This window comes from Microcaecilia unicolor, chromosome 9 (assembly GCF_901765095.1).
Source record: "Microcaecilia unicolor chromosome 9, aMicUni1.1, whole genome shotgun sequence".
NCBI classification, from domain to species: domain Eukaryota; kingdom Metazoa; phylum Chordata; class Amphibia; order Gymnophiona; family Siphonopidae; genus Microcaecilia; species Microcaecilia unicolor.
The window spans coordinates 149,366,018-149,383,380 of record NC_044039.1 but is presented as its reverse complement, the minus strand read 5'-3'; the positions used below and the strand labels follow the sequence as shown (position 1 = coordinate 149,383,380).

Sequence of the window (17,363 nt, the reverse complement as noted above, 5' to 3'; positions counted from 1 at the left end):
GAACCCTTCAGCCTGGGAGTGATGTCAGATGGCTTCAGAACGTTGTCTTCAGAACGTTGAGGGTGCGTTTTATTATATTAGATACTGCTCTATATACAAACATCCAGGTGGTTTACAACTATTTTAAAAATAAAAATAGTAAAGGAAGCTCTCTGGGCTATTTAATTGATCATTTTGTTTTTCTTAATTGGAATCACAGTAGAGTTACTAGAAATCTTTTTGTGTTAGGATTTTTTACAGTTCATAAAGTAAAAGCTTTACATCCTCTACAATCTAGTTGGAATTCCTTCCCTTCCTTCTTTTCGCAAACAGATCATTATTTTGAGTTTCAGAAATTATTAAAGACTTTCCTTTTATAGGAAATATCTTTCTTGACTCCCAGATATTATTTTTTTTTAAAGACTGAGATCATTTTTGTAAAATTATCTGGAATATGCTCCTTTTCTCCATGTTACCCACTTAGAACTTGTTGGCTGTAGCAGGCTATAAGACCTTAATGTAATGTAACAAAGTATAATTCATATACTGTATAGGAAAGGAGGAAAAAAAAGAAAAGGATTCTGTATTGCTATCTCTGCCTATCCTCTGAAAGCTAACCATGGAGGAAAAAAAAGGGTAAGGAGAATCAACCCTGAAATGCCTGTTGAAAGAGGGATGTTTTAAGAGCAATCTTGAATTTCTGGTGTGAAACCTCAAGATGCAAAGACAGCGGAAGCCTATTCCATAGTTTAGGGCCTATAACACAACCATAGAGTTTAGGAACGTGTCCAGAAAGACTTGACGGAATGATGGGACGACTAAGAGGTTTTATTGGGATGAACGGAGAGTGCGTGAAGTAGAACTGGGAATTAAATGACAAGACAAGAGTGGTAGCCCTGTTTGATGAATATTGTGGACTAACATAAGTATTTTACACATGCAATACTAGATGGGTAGCCAGTGTTCTGCTTTTAAAAGTGGGGTGACACGATGACATTTTTTTTCTGCCGTGGCCATTTTGACAGCAATATTTTGCTTCGATGTCATACTTCTAATCTCCCTTGTGCTAAGACCTATAAAGAAGGCATTGCAATTTGTGCCCTGGACTGGCTACTGTTGGAAACAGAATGCTGGGCAAAATGGTTTTTCTTCTGTTCTTATCATTTCTTCATCCCATGATGGAAATCTCATGTTTGTGGAAGATTGCATGCCATATATTTTGTATGACTTTTGTGACCTGGCACAGACAGTCAATAAAAACAATACAGATCCTAACACCTCTGGGGTCCAAACTGACATTCTAGGACTAGCCCATAAGGTGCCATTAAGAAATTATGCCTTCTTCCCCCTTATGCTTTTTATGTGTTCCTTTCCAGGTTAAGTATGCCAGGAAATATCAAGGCATGTTAAAGGGTGAAGAGAACCAGAAATAATTGGAAATAAGGAGCTGATAAAATAGGAGGAGCACTTATTCTGGGTGGATGGATCTTTGAAGACTTTTATATAGTTGGTTGTCAGTTTCATGTCTCAGACTATCTGTCACAGCAAATCATATGAGGGTGCTGCAGACCCCAAGTAACGCTAGTGGAGGAAAGAAAGGACAGATGATGGCAGGAGAATGACTGAACCAAAAATCCCCACTTGTCCAAATCTAGGAAATGAGCTTGTTCAGCCCCAGAGGTACTTCCCCTGATGCCCATCTGTCATCCTGGGTTCTGGAACGGGCTGTTCATTATGAGATGATATTGACAAACCGAGCAGGTCATTTCCAGATTTATTTATCGCCCCCACCTCCTCCATCGACCTCACCAGCTGTCCTGGTACTTGTTGTTTAGCTGTGTATGGAGGGCGGGGGCTGCCCTCCCTGGGATTTGTATTAGGATACACGTGGATTGGTTTCTTATTCATCGAGGGGGGGGGGGGTCACAGTGGCTTTTCTCATGAACGGGGGGGGGGGGGGGGGTCAGCAGGAAACTCGTGGGGAGAACGATCGGGATGATCTGCAAAGGGTCACAGCAGACCACACTGACCGTCTCTCTCTCCGCTGTGCGCCCGTGCGGGACACTGAGCGGCTGCAAAGGAGCAGCAGCCTCCTCCTCCCCTCACTCCGCCCCCTCCCCGCAGACGGCAGCTGCTCTCGGAGCTCGCTTCCCTCCTCTGTTTTTTGATGCAAATTGACTTTGAAAGCAGCAAGCCGGAAAGATGGCGCCTGCGGGACACCTGGGATCCGCACCGTCCCCTAGCTGAGCTGAGCCCCGGGCCGCAGGTGAGTGAGCCGCTTCGAATTGCGGGCGGGCGCGCGCGGAGCCCCCTCCGGCCCCGGCTGCCCAGAGAGGTGGCGCATCGGCATTTGTCGGCGCTTCGGCCTGCGGCTTTTCCCGGGGGTTTCCTCCCTCCCGGTCACGAGGCGGAGGCCGGGTGCGAAGTGAGCGATTTAAAGGGGCAGCGGCCTGGCTCGGGCAGCTTTGGCCGGAAAGTTGGTGCTCCTCCCTCGCCTCGTCCGCTGCATGTTGGAGCCGATCCGCTGCCGCGATCCCGGGCCGGGATGTGCTCGGCATCGGCCGCTTGCAGTGCGGTGCATTGTTGGCTTTGGGAGCTGACAGTATCGAACAACGCAATATGTTTGGAAACCTCAGTGCTCCCGGGGAACTTTAAGCAAATGGCTTCGATTTCATTTTTTTTTTGAAAGTTAGGCTCTACGCACTTGTTTTATCAGCTCTTTATTTCTGAGCAACCTGTCATTCTAGAGTGCTGAATTTCACTTTCCATTCTCCCGAACCAAAGTCGTATCTCTGTCTCACGCTTTAGATGACACAAACCCCGCTCTCTGTAGTTCTGTCGGATACAGGGATCTGATCTTCATTTCTTCCCCGGTTACTTTCATATCTTCATTCTCTGCTCATCTCTCCTTTCCATTCTTTATATAGTTCCCCCTTTTTCTTCATCGTCTCTTTCTGACATCGGTCTCTCCACTGGCTGTTCCCTGGCAGAAACAAAAACCTCTTTCTAGTTCTCATATCATATGGCTGCCCCCAATTATTATCGATTTTCATCTTGAAGTCCTCGTGTTTTCTGTTGTAAAAATATTTTCCTAGGTGCTTGTGTATAATGTTGAAATTTTTAATAAAAAGACAATTAAAAATGTTTTTCTCAACCATGTTGGCACAGCTAGTCCATTTTCATAAAGTTTCACTTTCTTGGTTATCCCTCCTTAGCTTTTCAGTTGGCATTGGATGGCATCGATCTGTTTCTCTTGCTTCAACTGGCAGCCGTCTCCCTCTTTCCCGTGACCTGATAACAGTCTTTCTCAGTTTCTGTATTTCCTGATGGGATTCTTTTCTGGTGTAATACAATTTAACTGGTCCAACATGAAAATTATACAAAGATGTCATTGGGCATGAGTCCGTACGGGGAATCTTGTGTACACCCGTCTCTTTGTACCAGTACAAAATTTGAGCCCTATATGGGTCCCGTTTCCTTCAGGAACAACGCAGCACCTTGGTGTCCAGAGCACATGGATCTTTCTGGGCAGGTTCCCTTCTCAGTAAAATTCATTCCCAACTGTTTCTCTTCTTCGAGGTTGTCTTTTCCTCTACTATCCCTTGTGAGTGTTAATTAGTGGCAACCACTTTTCTGCTGATGATATTTGCCATTTCTTTTTCTCATTTTCTGTGAACTGGCATCAGCCTCTCACTCTGCTTTCCAACTACTGTCAGAGCTGTTTCCCTCCTTCCTAATTGGCACATAACCTCTGTCTTTCCCTCCTCCTTAACAGCTGTCAGTCAGTTTTTGATGCCTTTCTTTCACACCACACATGCAGCTGATCTCATGAGCCAATACTCAAACTAATGCCAGTGTTATTAAGCGGTTAGCGCCCGATTTGCGCACACATAATCGTGTGTAGAATGCTCAGAGGTGTCCTTTTACTAAGCTGCGGTAAAAAGTGACATGCGGTAGTGCGAGCGCGTCTTTTGAGTGCGCGCTGGGCCAGTTTCTACCGCGTCTGGGGAAAAATGACTTTTTTTTTCAGTGGGCCGGGAAAAGGGCCTACGGTAAAATTGAAACCAGCGTGTGCCTATTTACGGCCTGAACCCCTAACAGCACCCACTGATTTAGCAGTAAGGGCTCACACGCTATATGCGCGGTGACCGGTTAGCCCGCGCCAACTGCCGATTAATGCCGGAAACACAGCGTGCGGTAGGAAATAAAAAAAAATTGTCCAGGCATTTTGGGCGCACGCTAAATCCGAAATGACCGCCAGGGGTGCGCGCTAGCCTGGTGGTAGCCTCATTTTGGCACACACTGCATGCTGGTAGAGCTGACCGCGCCTTTCTAAAAGGGCCCCAAGGTTTGCTAAACATTACTACAAATTGAAGTGCGTCTACACAGATGCTAATGAGGTCAGTTAGTATTTCTTCCCAATGCACAACGAAAGCGCAGTAATGCACAGAAGGTAATGATGGTCCATAATGTGGAATGTTTACTGCCAGCTCAGGGGCGGCGTAGAAGGTTTTTGAGGAGAAGATGGTCTTGTCAGTTTTTCACATTGCACTGTGGATTTTGCCTTCTTTTTTTTCAAGTGGAAGAAAGCCTGTGCAAGTTTGAGGGCTGCTAATGAGAGCCAAGCATGTACACCAGTCCCAGGAATACCGAAAGTGAAAGCAAACATTGACACCTGTTTTTCTGCGCTTAAATATGAGCTTTTAAAAAAAATTAAAGTGCAAGCAGCGCCATCGTGTGCTTGCTCTTCAGAGGTTGGGCATGCAGACATGAGCTGCACTTACCGCAGACCCTTTATGCACATGTGCCAGGCATGGTCTTCCCCTTGCTTTTGTTTTTTAGCGCCAGCTAACCATGCATATCATTTGCATAAGACTTTTTTTGAGCATCACTTTGCTATTTCTTTGCATTCATTTCTGCGTTATGGGCTTTGTGTTATGCTTGTTAAGCTTGTTTGTGCCTGTTTTGAACATTGGCCCCTTAATCTTACATTTCCTAAAACCTATGTCAATCAGTCCCTCGCTTTTCATCCAACTCTTGCTAGGCTTTCACTGTACCTTTTTTCTCCTTCCTTTCCAGTGCTTCTTTAAACCATCGCCAGGGCAAGGCTGGTAGTTGCTTTAGGTCTAGGTGAACCGAGAGCTATAAACTCCCCTTCAGTTAACTTTCAGCCCCCCCTAAGATTTAGATAATTAGACTTAACAATTATGATCATCGTATAAACATCGTATAAACATCGTATAAAAATGCAGGTTAAAGTGGACACTGATGGTTCTTTGAGTTTGTGTGACTATCAAGATTTATTGTTCTGCTTTTACTACAGCTGCTCTTTGCTGCTTCGAAGATAGGCAACTGCCTAATCTTCCCTAGTGGTTGGGCTGGCTCGATTTAAACACAGATTCATATGCTCTGCTTTAAATTTCTGGAGAAATGCATTTTCCTGTCATAACTTCAGAGTGCCAGGCTTGTTTCCCCCTTGCTTTTCAGAGCTTTGTGATGTTGTCTTCTCAATGTTAACACTTGGAAGTGGAAGTTTCACAGCATTTGAAATTATTGATCAAATGGCTTGTGGGTGGATGTGCCCTCTCCTATTCTTCTGGGTGTTCTCTACTGGCTTGAGTCACTCTCTTTTTCTGTGTCTTTAATTTATGATTCAGTTGCCCAGGGACAGAAGGGGGTGGGGAGAGGGAGGATGAAAGGAGGAGACCTTATGTTCCCTGTGCTTCTGAATCATAATTAACAGGCTGCTTGCAAGTGGTCAGCAGAGGGCTGTGGCTGGAAATGGTAGCTGTTAATACCTGTTTCTGTAATTGCTGGGAGATGCTTCCTATTTGTCACTGTTCTAAAGTTTAAAATCAATTGTTTAAAAAGTACATTTGATTCAGAAGAGTTGAATTGGGTCCGGTCCCTAGTTCTGCAGAGCTTCCAAGTTACCTCGATTTGGGAGAAAGATTTTCTGCCAGTCTTAAATTTCTAACATCTCCATCCTGGTGCATTATGGGACCTGTAGTACTAATTTCAAGGGGTAGCATTGGAGACTAAAAAAATCACATTGTTTTGGGATGTAGATTCAAAATCAAGACTGGCTAAAGAGTCTCCCTGCTGGAACTGGGCAGCTCTGGTTCTGGGACTGTGTTGTCTGTGCTGGTTGTGGTTTATTATCTTCAGCTGACCTTCCACTGCTTACAGCTTGAAAAGACTTATCTCTGAAAAACTGACATGTTAAATTTTGCTCAAAGTGAAAGAGAAAGTGAGCAAGGCATGAAAGACACTTGTGTGTATGCAGCCCCCATAGGATAGAAGTGTGTGGGACCCATTGCTTGCGAGGTACAAAATGTTAGATGTAAAGCTTTATGTTTTATTTACTGTTGAAGGCTGTAAATGTTGATAAAAAACAAACAAACTTTATTTAGTTTACATTTTCATTCATTTGGACACTTTGCTCCAAAACACACAGTAAAACTCCAGAAATGGAAACGTGATGCAGTGAAAAGGTGAATATAGAAATACTGGACAAAATATATTAATCAAAGATTAGCTTCTTTAGTTGGGAAGTATCCTAGACACAGTCCTTTGGATGAGGTTTCCCTTGGGGTTATGCATTAACTTTTCCATACTGTCAAGTTTTGTTAATGCGTCTTTTGTAGCTGGGGGTTCTAATTTCCAGAAGGCAAGCTATTGTGTGCCTTATGTCGTGTTTTAACTGAGAAAATAATTTGGAGGGACCAGCAAATCCACCCCCACAGCCTAAAAAGCACAGTGATTGGGGGTGGGGCGGGGGAAGTAAAATTCAAACCAGTGATGGCAACAGACTCTTTAATTAAGGACCAAAAGACTTGTGGATGATATTGGATATAGTCCCTTCAACAACCAAGGCCGGGGTAGTGGAGCACCATTTTGGTTGGAAGGAGCTAAACCAACCCATCTCTGGCCCCTTCCCCAAGCTCCCTTGTTGATGATGTGTTGGTCAAAATACTGGTTGAGCCATTAGCCAGTGGCCCACCTTATTTTGTTGCTTTTGACCTAGGCTGCTAGATTTGGAAAACAGAAGAAGGGAATCTGTAAGTGTGTTGGAATAGTCTATGTACGAGCACCCTTTTAAAACAAAGATCGACTTGAAGTGTGCGATTCCATTTTGAATAAGTGTAAGTGGGAAGCATTTTCTCTTTCTCTCATGTGCTGCCAGCATTTGATAGAGTGAAGTAATTATTTTAAGATTAGACTGAGGGAGAGATAAAACAGAGTCAATCATGTCAGGTTGCCGTGAGAACCGATCATATACAGCAGGACTCAGGAGGACCTTTCACAACTGTAAATAAAGATACTGAGTAGAAGCAGGCATCTGAAATTCATTGCTCAGATCCTGAAAAGACTTGATGTTATTACCTTGCCATAGCTGATTGATATGCCAGAAAACATAAGTGCACTAGAGTAAGATGTCCAGATTCATGGCTGTCATAGAGCTACGACAGAGGTGAGGAAACACATGGGTGTGGTGGGGGGTTATTCAGTAATATTTATTGACAACCATGTTTAAGTATTATGTAATAGAATGCAATTTTGATTGTTATCTTGCCTTTCTAGTATAAAAATACTCTTCAAAGCGGCTAACAGCCAGTAAAATTCAACAAGTAGAAAACCGTTATAATTAACAGAGAAATACAAAAAGTCACTCGATCAGTAAAGCGATTTGACCATGGCTAGTACTTACAATAACATCTGAAGTATTAGGGCTGCTCAAAGGTTGAGTACAAGGCAGACAGATTTGTTAGACTGAAAGTTTGTGAGGAATAACTCAGTTGAGAGAGGATCAGAGGCCATCCAGCTCCTAATCAGGGCAGGTGCGAGGGTGTTAGGGACCCTGGGCATCAACATTGTTTCACCTGTGCAGAGTGTCAGATTCAACTCTGGGCACTTTGATAGGCAGACTGGATGGACCGTGCAGATCTTTATCTGCTGACATTTATTTACTGTGTTACTATGGGGCTCATTTTCAAAGCACTTAGACTTACAAAGTTCCATAGGTAATTCATAGGAAGTGCTTTGAAAATACACCTTCATATTGTATATAGGTTGGTTCCCAGTCCTTTTTCCATATAGCATAGGGTACTGACCCTGTTTTATTTTATCCTGAACTTCATACTTTTCCCATACCTGTATTCCAGCCCGCATATACTTATAATCCCATGAAGGCTCCCCTAATGCATAACCGGGGAGTATTCATATGTGTAGGGCTAAAGGAGCCCTCCCTGGGATATGGTGCTATGAGAGCTTAAATTTTCCATCCATCCTGCCAAGTTAGCAACACAGGGGTCCGTCCACAAGAGAGTCAGATTTTTCAGCACCAGCTACTATTTCCTTAGGGGTTTTAGTCTGGACAAAGAAATTAGTGATGGTGCTGGTTTCCTCTTCCTAATTCGTTCATCTACCTGCCCTATTTCCTCCTGCTCACCCGTTCCAGCTAAAGTTTCCACTAACCCTACAGGATCCATTAAAGGAACTGTTTGTACTGCCTCTGAAATATAACTCCACTGCATATCAGCTGCTGTATTATCTAGCGGAGAACGTATAGAAGTAGAAGATAGCAAAGCCCCTGATTCATTAGGAACTAATTTTTTCTGAGGTGTTAACCGTGGCATAGACAGTATGTTACTCTCCCCTTCTCCATATTAACTTTCAAGAACTTAGGCCCCATCCCTAAGATTTTTATAACTAAACTCATTAATCATGATCATCCCAGTTGTCTCAGAATAATCCTATAAAAACGTACAATCAGATATCCTCATTTTAAATGGTAAACTTTGCCCTCACTGAGGGTAATTCTACAACTGTCTGCTGCTCCTGATAGGTTCATATTTTATTTCTACTTTCCTTTATAGTATTCTAGCAGAACTACAAATATACTTAGGCAAGCTGGCGAAAGTGTGTGCGTCTGAGTGCTGGTGATGCACGTATTTCATAAGTTCCGCATATAAACGTGCATACTGCCTGTGCTCCACTCAGAGCCTTCCTGTGTGCACACTCCCAGCTGTATTTGACATGTCTGCACATACATATATAATGTACTAGTATTCTGAACATTTACATGCATCTACTTTATAGACTTAACTCATTGTGTGTTTGTGTGTGTATCCACGTAGTATATATCTATATATTTATTTATTTGTTGCACTTGTATCCCACATTTCCCCACCTATTTGCAGGCTCAGTGTGGCTTACATAATGCCGTAGTGACAGTCGCCACTTCCGGATCTGAGAAATACAAAGTGGTATAGCATGTACAAGATAGGATATCTTACAAAGTGGTGATGCATAAATGTTCATGGATGATAGCATAAATTATAGGGTAATTAAATAGTCAAGTATAGAAAGTTCATTTCCGATATGGGAAATGAAGTGGTAGTGCATCACGCGTTGCGTGTGTCCGAATAAGTGAGGTAGTCCGGTGTAAGGAGTTCAGCTTTGTTTACTATATATACTAAATATATACTGTATATATATTTCCAAAAGCTATTTACCAGTGTAAATAGACTAGTTGAAAACCAACCACCCTCTCTGCAGGTGTAATTAAGTTCCATTTCTTCTCTTAGTTTGAGTGTTATTTTGCCTTGCAGCTGCTCTTTGCTGCTCCTAGAAGTTGCTGCCCAAGGTGACTGCTTGGTCTGCCAAGGTGTTAAGCCAACCTTCCTCTGAATATAAAACATCCTAGCTGTCCAGCAATAAAGTGGCAGGATTGGCAGAGCTGTATCACCACCTGATCTCACTAGTCTAGCTGTGTTGAAAGGAATGCAAAGAACTTCACAGTTCTGCATAACACTGGATGTGCAGCTATCAAGACTTAAGAATGTCATGTATTGAAATAAGGAAGAAAAAGTGACTTGATGGTTAGAGCAGTGGGCTGCAAAAAAGGAAAACCAGGAATCAAATCCTCTGTTTTTCACTGGCATTTCTTGTGTCTTTGGCCAAGTCACATTGTGGCTTATTTTCAAAGCTTTTAGACAGTTCAGTAAGCTACTATGGGGCTCATTTGAAAAGCACTAACTTACAAAGTTCCATAGTAACCTATAGAACTTTGTAAGTCTGAGTGCTTTGAAAATACACCTCATTATCTCCTATTGCCTTAAGTACCCACAAGATTTATTTATTTATTTTTTAAGTGTTTCCGACCTCAATTAATTTGTAAGTTCTTTTGGGAAGGGACGTACCTTAACTGAAAAATGTAGGCCACCTTAAGTTGAACTAAAATTCAGGATGTAAATTACTATAAATACATGAGGCATAAGAGGACAGTCATTCTGAGCAAAATGATCCTTCCAGCCAAAGAAATAGCAAGCCCTCCTTCAGTGACGATAATACCATGAGGTAGTCCCTATATGGGTCTACGTTTTAGAAATAATGTACATCTCCAGGAATATGAATCCTTGAATAGCCATCCCGGATTCCAGGAGGCTTAATGGGTTATGTGTTATCATTGAAGACAAGAATTTCAGATTTGGACTACTAGTTGATCTTAGTATCAATGTGTTTGCTCTTTGAGGTTCCTGGACAATACAGCTGCAGATAAATGTTTCAGTGAAGCTCTTGGGACATGTGAGGGGGGTGTGAGGGCATTTTTGATATGATGTTTAAGTCCAATTTTGGATGTTTATGTGAAAAACATCCAAAACATCCAGTAGCAAACATGGCCATTTTCAAACCAGAAACATATCCAATATATTTGTTTCGAAAATGGCCATTTGCTAGTTGTTTTTGTGCTGGGAGCATATGTTTTAGGACCATTTTTGAAAAAGAAAAAAAACATGCAAGGGAAAATCACACACAAACAAGCCATTGGCATGTATGGTGGGCCAGCATTCTTAGTAGACTGACCACAGAGACATCCCAGCAGAGTAGTGGAGCACCCTGGAGGGTGCTGCATTGGACTTCACATGAAATGTCCCAGGTATACATCTCACTGTTATCCCCTTATATTGTATGGTGAACCCTCCAAAACTCACCAAAAACCTGCTGTTCCCAATTGTTCACCACTATAATAGCCCTTGTGTCTGCAGGTGTCACCTATATGTGGATACAGTATATTTTTGATGGGTTTTGGAGGGCTCACACTTCCCACCACAAGTGTGTCAGTTAGAGTGGTATATGGGCCTGGGTTCTCCATAGTGCTTCTCTATAGTGCACTGCAGCAACCACTAGGCTACTTCAGGGACCTGCTTGCTGCTGTAATAGGACATGCCATAACATCTAATGTTGTCATAGTGGCTGGTATGCACTGTTTCTTTCACATCTTTGGGAGGGCTGAGGGGGGTCATCTCATTATTTAGGGCACCTTTTTGTGACTGAGGTGTGATTGAAACAGGTCTAGACCAAAACGTCTACATTTTTAGACCTGGACATTTTTGCTCTTTTCCATTAAGGCAGAAAAATATCCAAAGTTTTGGAAATGCCCAAATCCCCTCCCCAACATGCTGCCTTTTGATTTGGGTGCACTGTAGAGAAAAGAAAATCTGAAATCACCATGGGGTCCTTTTACTAAGGTGTGCTGAAAAGTGGCATGCGCTGGTGTAGATGCGTGTGTTAGACGCGCTGAGGTCCATTTTTCAGCGCACCTGCAAAAAGGCCTTTTTTTTTAAAAAGCTGAAATGGATGTGCGGCAAAATAAAAATTGGTACACGTCCATTTTGGGGCCTGAGACCTTACCGCCACCCATTGACCTAGCGATAATGTCTCATGCATTAACTGGGCGGTAATTGTCTGCACGTGTACAATGCTGATTGCCACCTAGTTAGCGCCGCTAGCCAGAACCTTTCCAGGGCGTATAGTGAGCACACGTAGAAAATGAAATTACTGCCCGGGCCATGCGGTAGTTCAAAATTGACATGCCTACGTGGCATAGTAAAAGGGCCTCCATGTTTATACCTGACATTCCTCCCACCAATGCTGCTCTACATGTTTCCCTGTTCCCACAAAGAAGCTTGTGTTGAAGTTTTGTGTGTGTGTGTGTGTGTGTGTGGGGGGGGGGGGGGGGGTGTCTAGAGAGGTTCTCCTTTTTTCCTCCTCCTTCAAGCTCAGTTGGAACCAGTACGGGGATCCTGGCTCCATGAGCCTTCATTCACAAGTACCCCGAGAATTTTTGCTTTCATTTAATACACCCACCTTTCCCCTGTACCTAAATTTTAGTCATTGCAGTAGGAGTCAGGAGGCCTGGAGCAAGGCATCAGAGCTCAGGAACTCTGTATCATGATTCAACATCCAGCCACCAGGCGTCGTCCTTAATGATGAATGATTTCCTTTCACTTCCGGGAGTTTTGAAGACAGACGATTTAAAGATGTTCACATTTCCAAAAGCAAGAAACTGGTGAATATTTTCACTAAAGAAATGCTGGAAAGAGCCTTAGTTCCCACAAAATCCAGATTTATTTATTTTGTTTATGTGTTATGCTTGACAACCCCCCCCCCCCCCCCCCCACACAACAGCATGGAGAGTGTTGCAATTAAAAGATCAAACATAAATGTATAAAGTACATAAGTATTGCCATCCATTAAGCCCAGCATCCTGTTTCCAAGTATCTGGCAAGATCCCAAAACAGTACAATACATTTTATGCTTCTTATCCTAGAAATAAGCAGTGGATTTTCCCAAGTCATTTTGGCTTATGGACTTTTCTTATAGGAAGCTATCCAAACCTTTTTTAAATACTGCTAAACTAACTGCTTTTACTACATTCTCTGGCAACGAATTCCAGAGTTTAATTACACGTTGAGTGAAGAAATATTTTCTTCAATTTGTTTTAAATTTACTACTTTGTAGCTTCATTGTGTGCCTCCCCTAGTCCGTGGAGTGGTGGAGTAGTCTAGTGATTAGTGCAGTGGACTTTGATCCTGGGAAACTGGGTTTGATTCCCACTGCAGCTCGTTGTGACTGGGCAAGTCAATTAACTCTCCATTGCATCAATTGTACCTGCATAGACCATGTCAACTGCTTTGAATATAGTTTCAAAAACCACAGAAAGGCAGTATATCAAGTCCCTTTCCCTTTCCTAGTATTTTTGGAAAGAGTGGACAAGCGATTCACATCAACCCGTTCCACTCCACTCATTGTTTTGTAGATCTCAGCTCTCTTTCTCCAAGCTGAAGAGCCCTAGCCGCTTTAGCGTTTCCTCATAGGGAAATCATCCCATCCCCTTTATCATTTTCATCGCCCTTTTCTGTACCTTTTCTAATTCCAGTATATGTTTTTTGAGATGCGATGACCAGAATTGCACACAGTATTCGAGGTGTGGTCGCACCATGAAACAATACAAAAGCATTATAACGTCCTCATTTTTGTTTTCCATTCCTTTCCTAATAATACCTAACATTCTGTTTGCTTTATTAGCCGCCACCGCTGCCGCACTCTCAGCAGAGGGTTTCAACGTATCATCAACGATGACGCCTAGATCCCTTTCCTGGTTGGTGACTCCTATTATGGGACCTTGTATTACATGGAGGCTCATTTTCAAAGCACTTAGCCTCCCAAAGTTCCATAGAAACCTATGGAACTTAGCCTCCCAAAGTGCTTTGAAAATATGCCTCATAGTCATAGTTCGGGTTCCTCTTTCCCACATGCATCACTTTGCACTTGCTCACATTAAACGTCATCTGCTATTTGGTTGCCCAGTCTCCCAGTCTCATAAGGCCCTCTTGTAATTTTTCATAATCCTCTTGCAATTTAACAACTTTGAATAAGTTTGTGTCATCAGCAGATTGAATTACCTCACTAGTTACAACCGTCTCTAGATCATTTGTAAAAAAAAGCAGCAGTCCCAGCACAGACCCCTGGGGAACCCCACTATCCACCCTTCTCCATTGAGAATACTGACCATTTAACCCTACTCTCTGTTTTCTATCCTTTAACCAGTTTTTAATCGACAATAGGACACTACCTCCTATCCCATGACTCTCCAATTTCTTCTGGAGTCTTTCAGGAGGTACTTTGTCAAATGCCTTTTGAAAATCTAGATACAATATATTATTATTATTCATTCAATGAGCTAAAAGCATTAAAATCCTAAACCATACAGCACTGCAAATAACACAGACTACTAACCCTATAGTCATCCTGATGTCAGTTCCAACTTAATTGAAAATTCTGAAAGACCAGGCTTTGATCTGAAATAGAGAATTGTGCTGAAACACAGGGAATTCTACCCACAGGGGTAAGTCTTCTCCTGGTTACTATGAACCCATTGGGTAATTTAGGTAGGGAAGGCACGTGTTCTGGTGTGCTTTAATAAATCAGTTCTCTGAAAGCCCCCACATGAAGATATACATGCTACTAGGCAGTAGCAACTTTGTGCTTATATGTGCCAGTAGAAATCTGTGCATATGCATTTTATTAAGCACAAAATAGACCAACTGCCACTAAAATGGATTTGGTATCTGTGAAACAGTGTGGCGAAACATGATATCATGTCTCACAAATGTTGATTCTTCTGAAATTTGAAAATTTGGAAGTACTACAGTTGAAGATAAGTGTGTTTTATTTTTTTTTTTGGTTTGATAGAAAAATTAGAAAAATATTTTGAAAAGTGGATCGATGATAAACGTGTGGTGTTGGTATCTGCTGGAATGTTATTGGATACTAGGATTGTACTGAGTATTCATGTTCGATTTGATTCGCATAGTGCCCCAAATACATTATTTGTATTTGGCTGAATAGTGATTTAAATTCAAATACGAATAATCCAGGGCTTTACTGTGCTAAATCCCACTGAAATAAACACTTGATCTCTGATTTCACGTTGCTTCTTTTATTATTTCTTTTGCTAAAGCTCAATATCCATTATTCCTGTTTGGCCGAGTAATATTTTTCATTATTCGTATTCGGTACTGCTCTGTTGGATACATACCTTCTGAGGGTCCGATATTTTAATAAAAATGTTTTTTGGTGGTATTGTAGCTGCTCTGTCTTGGGTTGGTTTGTATGCTTCCGCTCTAATAAGGAAGCATACGACATATCTAACTTTCGTAAATCTCTGAAGACACATCTCTTCAACAAGGCCTACAAAGAGAACCCTTAACTTAACTATGCCACCTCGCTAACACCACCCCAAACCTGAAAGTCATCTTTCTATACCTATCTGCTCAGATCTTCCTTCCCATCACTAATCTTCTTGTATCACCAATTGTATCTGTTATCCTGGAATGGCGATGCCATAACAGGTCTCTGTAAGCCACATTGAGCCTGCAAACAGGTGGGAAAATATGGGATACAAATGCAATAAATAATAATAATAATAATATTGTTACCACATATATCTCACATGTGTGAGAGCGAATCCTACCCTAGCTTTTCCCATCATCTGCCCCTGGGAACGCCTTTGACATATATTGCATAAAAATAGGTCTGTGGGGGTAAACTTTTAAAGCGTTTCCTTGTGCAAAGCGTGTTTTCCATATGCGAAATGGCAGTTATAAAATTGAACGAGGGTATCACAAGTGTATAGAAAGTGTGTGAGATCATTCGTACACTGTTGAGGACAGTGCTGGGATCTTACATAGTAACATAGTAAATGACGGCAGATAAAGACCTGTACGGTCCATCCAGTCTGCCCAACAAGATAAACTCATTTTACATGGTATGTGATACTATATATGTATACCCGAGTTTGATTTGGTCCTTGCCTTCTCAGGGCACAGACCATAGAAGTCTGCCCAGCTCCCATTTTGTTTCCCAATTATCGGCATTGCCACCCAGTCTCCGCTAAGATTCCGTAGATCCATTCCTTCTAAACAGGATTCCTTTGTGTTTATCCCACGCACGTTTGAATTCCATTACTTATTGTTTTACTTACTTCTGCTTTGGTACTTTGTTACTGGATCTTTCTCTTGTTGCCAAGGGCTCTTATTGGCTCTCTCTAGAGTCACAGTTTTATTTCTCAGTCTCCACCTGCTGGAAGGTGTGCACAACCCATTGGTCACATTCTGGGCCTGTCCAGAGGGACTAAAGGAAAGCAAATTAGCAGGTAAGATCTAATTTCTCCTTAGTGTGTCTTGCGTTAGGCTGTTTTTCCCTGTGTTTGCATGCGTTAGCTCTTAATGCATCTTAGTAAAGGGCCCCTTAGATGCCTTTATAAAATAATAATATACCTTTCGCCTACACCCTCTCAGATAGAAGTCAGATCATGAAAAGGTGAATTAAGGGGCCCTTTTACTAAGTTGCTCTAAAAGGGGAAATGTTCTGTTTTTAGTACGTGGGTTTCCCGGGCACTGAGGCCACTTTTAGGTGGCTGTAAAATGGCTGCGATTTTTCTTTTTTGCCATTAATGGCTATGCACTAATTTCTCAATTAGTACATGGCCATTAACACATTAGTTCTTACCGCCTTTTAGTAAAAGAGCCCTTAAGTGCTCAAAATTCACACTTAAAATATTCACCAAAAATTTTCATAGATATATTAAAAAAAAAAAGTTCATTAAAAAAAAAAATGTTAATATCTAAAATACTTATCTGGGAAAAGATGTCCAAAAACTTCATTCAGGCAACCATTTCTCAGATAAGTACTTCAAAAATTAATGTGTGTTTTTTTAAAGATGCACTCTTTTTTTAATGGATCTATAAGAAATTTTGGTGAACATTGCAACTGTGAAGTAACAGAGTAACATAGTAGATGACAGCAGATTAAAAACCTGTATCGTCCATCTAGACTTCCCAACACAATAAACTCATAGTATGTGGAATGATATGTATACTTGATTTGTCCTGTGCCCTGAAAATGGCAAGACTGTAGAAGTCTGCCTGGCACTGGCCTTGTTCTCCATGATCCAGGGCACAGACCACAGACGTCTGCCTAGCACTGGCTTCAGTTCCTAATTACTGGTATTGCCATCTAATCACTGCTAAGCTTGTTTGGTTCCACACCTCCTGTGCAGAATTATCCCATGCATTTTTGAATTCCGTTACCGTTTTCATCTCCCCAGTGGAAGGCATTCCAGGTAGTACCCACCCTTCCTTGAAAAAAATACTTCCTGACATTATTCCTGAGTCCCCACCGCCCACCCGTAACCTCAATTCTAGTTCTGTCACCTTCCTGTCTCTGAAGTTTGATGATCCGACTTCTGTCTGAGTGGGTTTAGGTGAAAAGTATATTATTTATTTATTTGTTGCATTTGTATCCCACATTTTCCCACCTCTTTGCAGGCTCAATGTGGCTTATAATACATCATGAATAGTGAGAATGCATGATAAAGTTTACATTTAGTAATAAACAGAAAGATTTTGGGTAACATAATGATAAAACATGGTAGTGTATTAGCAAGCAATCATATTAAGAAATATTTAAGAAATTTATAAGAATTATATAGAAAATGTGCAATTAGTATTGGCGAGAGAAAGAAAAAAACATGA

General features: G+C 41.8%; 1 protein-coding gene across 1 annotated transcript in view; it reads left to right on the top strand.

Annotated features, from left to right (window-relative positions):
* Positions 1-2,132: 2,132 nt before the first annotated feature.
* Positions 2,133-17,363, top strand: part of BAHD1 (bromo adjacent homology domain containing 1) — a 331,169-nt gene continuing 315,938 nt past the window's right edge. The window contains exon 1 of the mRNA XM_030214275.1: positions 2,133-2,245. The gene's annotated coding sequence lies outside the window, so the exon portion shown is untranslated. The remainder of the gene's footprint in view (positions 2,246-17,363) is intronic.